The 5,255-nt window shown below is 37.8% G+C and overlaps 1 non-coding gene across 1 annotated transcript; it reads right to left on the reverse strand.

Moving 5' to 3' along the window:
• Positions 1-2,740: 2,740 nt before the first annotated feature.
• On the reverse strand, positions 2,741-2,847 carry LOC121210536 (small nucleolar RNA R71). Its single transcript, XR_005905654.1, has one exon. It is a non-coding gene; the product is annotated as a small nucleolar RNA R71 (small nucleolar RNA).
• Positions 2,848-5,255: the final 2,408 nt, after the last annotated feature.

Genomic DNA, 5,255 nt, shown 5'->3' on the forward strand with positions numbered 1-5,255 from the left:
TAATATAAACCATCTATGTATTGTTCATATGTCATCCATGCCACTATGGTTAAAAAGGTTGCAACACATGTGCATATAAACATTACCTCTTTTTCCTAACCCCTAATGCTTGACTACTTGGTGACATTTATTGGTCCTAATAACCATGTAAATCCACTAAATGCAATAACTTGTGACTATTTGATGCCATTTTTTGGTGACAACAACCATATGAAACTACCAACACTTGTGGTTAGTGACCAATTTGGTTAAACCACTAGGTTTCATGTTTTCCAAAAGCAAGTCACTTCTGTAATAGTGCTCTCGTATTGAAAGAAACTCATTCAAATGGTTTGCTTAGTAGAAAACCTTATCATAAATTGCTGTTGTCAAGCAATGATATGATCTAAAAAATTAATTTTTCCTACTCAGTTGTCATTTCAAAGTAGCAAAAATTGTTGTCTTACACCCAAACCTAAAACCCTAACTTTTGATAAGACTGCATAATGAATGAGCTATTTATAGGTTAAAAATTAAATAAGTCACCAGCCATAGGTGGTGATCTAACAATATTGACCTCAACACCATTGGTTTTGAGGTTACTAAAATCAGTTTTCTTTTTAAATAATAGTTGATAAACCGTAAATTATACATATTTTTACCTCATGTTTAATGCATTTTATGGATGATTTCTCATTAGAATTGGTGAATTCGATGCTCCTAATACTTTAATTTCATGTTTTATACTTAGGAGAGCATAGGAGAGCGAAAGAAGCCAAAAAAGAGCCAAAAAAGGGACAAAACGGACCAAATCGATAAGATGACACGGCCTAAGCCTTGCCACACGGGTAGCTCACACGCTCGTGTCTTTCAAGGGTGTCGACCAAGGCTTTCACGATTCACACGGCCTGGCCATTGACCCACACGGCCATGTGCAATTTAACGGATCGAACACGGCCTGACAATCACGTCACACGGCCGTGGCACACGAGTGTATCCCTGCCGAGCCCAAGTTAAGTCCAATTCGGAAAAGGCCATTTTTGAGGGCTTCTAGGAATTCCAAAGCCTATAAATACACCCTAGAAGAGGAGAAAATTGAGAGACGGAGCATAGGGGGTAAGGAATTACTCCAAAGAAGCCGATTGATCCATCTTAGAAGCCAGATTCATTATCAAGACTGAAGATCTCTCCTCAATTTCCCTTCAGGAGTTTTGGGTTTTCTTTATGTTTTGTATTCTTTATTCTTCTAAGATATTTTCTTATTTAGTTATAAACTAAAACCCTTAAATACCTAAGGGGAATGAAACCTAAGACAAATCTTGTTATTATTTTCTAAATCGTATGATAAATATTTAACTTGTTCTTAATTATGTGTTCTTAATTCTTGTTTTGATATCCCAGGATACTGATTCAAGACATGCTCTTATTCAGAGGAGGAATAGACCCTATCTAAGAGTACTTTTGTCATAATTAAGCTGAGTTGATTGCGCGCCTAGAAATAGGGTGACAAGATTTTGCTGGAATAGGGTGAAACCGATTAAGGGGATCCATAGATTGAGTTAATGCAATCCTAGAGTGTTAATTAGAGAAAAGTCTCATTTATTCAATCTAAGGATTAGACGTTATTAGTCTTGAATAGGGATAATAACATAACTTAGGGATCTCTACGGAACAAGTTCAATGAATAAATCGTCCGGTTCGGAGCTAGAATAACAAATAAAGTCTCGGTGGATTTTTCCTTAGGTATTGTCTCAAGTCAATCGATTTTCCCCAAAGCAATTCCCCAATTCTTTTCTCTTTGCGTTCTTAGTTTAGATAATTAGTCAATTAAAACAAAACCCTATTATTCTTAGGCTAGATAATAAAAAGATAATTATTACTAGTACTTTTGGTTCCCTTGGGTATGATATCCCGGTCTTGCCATTACTATACTATTGTTCGATAGGTGCGCTTGCCTTTTCGTCGTGATAATAGTTAGTCTAGGTTTGATCTTCATTATAAATAGTTATTACTTGTTATGAATCACACGATCAAGTTTTTGGCGCCATTGCCGGGGAACTGAAATATTAGGAACACTAAATTTTTATTACTTTAGCCATTTATTTTTTTCTTGCAATTTAATTTAATTTTATTATTATTATTATTTATTAATTTACTTTTTCTTTTTCTTGGCAGGTTTTTATAGTTTATGACTAGAAGAAACCCATCGGGACCACTATTTTTTGACGAAGAAATCGATCGTACAGTTCGCAGAAACCAAAGAGAAATAAGGCGCAGCTTAAGATACATGGAGAACGAGCAAGAAGACGATACTCAACCTCCAACTGAAGAGATGGCTGAAAACCAAAATAATCAGCTACCTCCTGAAATTACGGCTAATCAAAATCCTGCTCCACGTACTATGTATGATTATGCTAAACCTTCTTTAACAAGAACTGAATCTAGAATAGTTAGACTAGTTGTAGCTACAAATACTTTTAAACTGAAACCTAACACAATTCAAATGATATAGCAATTTGTTCAGTTTGATGGTTTACAAGATGAAGATCCTAACGCTCACTTAGCAAACTTTCTAGAATTTTGTGATACATTTAAAATCAATGGTGTTTGTGATGATGCCATACGTCTTCTGTTGTTTCCCTTTTCATTGAGGAACAAAGTTAAACAGTGGTTGAACTCATTACCACGAGGGTCAATTACTACTTGGGAACAAATGACCGAAAATTTTTTACTAAAATACTTTCCACCGGCTAAAACGGCTAAATTACGTAATGATATCTCTTCTTTTGTGCAGATGGATTTAGAAACACTTTACGATGCATGGGAAAGATACAAGGACTTACTAAAAAGGTGCCCTCACCATGGGTTGCCGCTTTGACTTTAAGTATAAACATTCCACAATGGTCTGAATCCCTCGACTCGGCAAATGGTTGAAGCAGTCGGAACCATCAATAATAAAACACCAGAAGATGCCTATGAGTTTATAGAGGAGATGTTACTGAATAACTATCAGTGGCAAGTTATGAGGACAAAGCCAACAAAAACAGCCGGCGTTTATAACGTCGACTCAGTTACTATGCTGTCAAATCAGGTAGAAATTCTCAATAAAAAGATTGATGGTTTACTTGGTTCTACGCAGGTACATCCAGTAATGAGGTGTGACTCAAGTGGAGGAGGTGTGCATACAAAATATCAATCCTTCAATCCTACAACCGAAGAGGAACAAGTCAACTATATGGGTAACAATAACTTTAGATCTCAAAATAACCCATACAGTAATACTTATAATGTAGGTTAGAGGAACCACCCGAATTTCTCCTGGGGTGGTCAAGGGAATCAAAAGCAACAAAATCCTCGGGGTTTTCAACAGCCACCTTATCAACAAGAGAAAAAACCAAGCCTTGAGGAGATGCTCTCAAAATTTATATCAGTGTCAGAAACCTGCTTCCAAAATACCGAGACCACTCAAAAATCAACAAACATCGATCCAAGGACTCGAGACTCAGATAGGCCAACTATCCAAACTAATCTCCAAACGATCACAAGGTAGTTTGCCAAGTAATACCGAACCTAACCCAAGGGAACAACTTAACGCAATTAATATTCAAGATGACAAAGGAGTCGTTGAGCCTGAACCAGAACCGATGCAAGAAACTGTGGTAAGCAAGAGTCAAGGTGAGGTAGATCAAAATACAAACAAACCGGTAAATGAAGAATATAAACCTCGTGTCCCATACCCTAACGTAACAAGGAAAGACCGCTCAGATAAACAATTCGGTAAATTCCTCAAACTTCTAAAAAAATTACATATTAACTTACTGTTTATTGAAGCTTTGTCGTAGATGCCAAATGCAATGAAATTTTTAAAAGAGCTTTTAGTAAATAAGCGGAAGTTGGACGAAGCGTCACATGTGGAGCTAAACACAGTCTACTCAGCTATTCTACAGAATAAGCTACCCCACAAATTGAAAGATCTAGGGAGTTTTACAATTCCTTGCTTAATTGGTAGTTTAGATATAAATCATGCACTAGCTGATTTAGGGGCTAGTATTAACGTCATGCCTTACAAAATGTTTAAGCAACTAGTTCTTGGGAAACCTAAACAAACTAGATGAGCATTCAGTTGGTAGATAAAACTATAAGATTCCCTAGGGGTATTATTGAAGATTTACTAGTGAAAGTAGATAAGTTCATATTTCCCGTTGATTTCGTTGTTCTAGACATAGAAGAAGATAATAACACCCCTTTGATTTTAAGGAGGCCCTTTTTAGCAACTGCTAAAACAATTATTGATGTTGGCACAGGTGAGCTTACACTCCGTGTGGGAGACGAAACGATCACCCTTTAAGCTCGTACTTCTGGCATCACATCGAATAATGAAGGTAATGGTCCACACCAGCCTGCTAAAACTGACAATATGACACAACCTGCTTTGTAGAAATTAAGTTTCAAAGAAGTTCACAAGCCCTGTTCCAACAATGATAGAGGACACATTCATGAAGAACAAAGGTTACGGATAGAGGAGCTAGATGAATGGCGAGCACACAAACCAAGAACACATGATAAACTGAAACTACGCCAAAACAAGCCCGATACCTCTCCAAATCAACTTAAGGTTGACGATAGAGTCTTACTAGATACTGCAGACCTCCACATTGTTACCACACCAAATGAGGAAATCCCTCTTACGGTACTCAGTATTTTTCCATTCGGTACGGTAAAGGTAAATCATCCCAAGTTCGACACTTTTAAGGTAAACAACACCCCATTAAAACCTTATATTGATGAGATTGATAGCAGGAATGAGGAGTACGAACTCCTCGAACCACTCTGACCATTCACTAGAGAGGTAAGTAGAGCTTAGACTATAAATAAGCGCTTCTCGGGAGGCAACCCGAGCACTAACATATTTTGATTTTTTTATTTTTTTATTTTTAACACTTTAAATCATTAACTTTATCTTTGAATAACAAAGTTTTTCAGCACACACGGCCAGGCACACGGGCGTGACTAAAGCCGTGGCCAAACAGGAGAAGAGACACAACCGTGCGATACGGCAATGTGGAAGCAGGACATGATTTCCCCAAAACACGGGATGTGATAAAACCCCACGGCCGTGCAACATGGCTGTGGGTGAATTTGATAGGTGAACAAGAGCGTGGGAATGGAAAAACACGGGCGTACCAGGGGCAAGGCTCGATTCTGTTTCTTCGACACGGGCATGCGACATGCCCGTGCCGATAAACCGTGGACAACAATACACAGGCGTGGTACCC

The sequence above is a fragment of the Gossypium hirsutum genome, chromosome A11, assembly GCF_007990345.1.
Source record: "Gossypium hirsutum isolate 1008001.06 chromosome A11, Gossypium_hirsutum_v2.1, whole genome shotgun sequence".
Taxonomy (NCBI): Eukaryota; Viridiplantae; Streptophyta; class Magnoliopsida; order Malvales; family Malvaceae; genus Gossypium; species Gossypium hirsutum.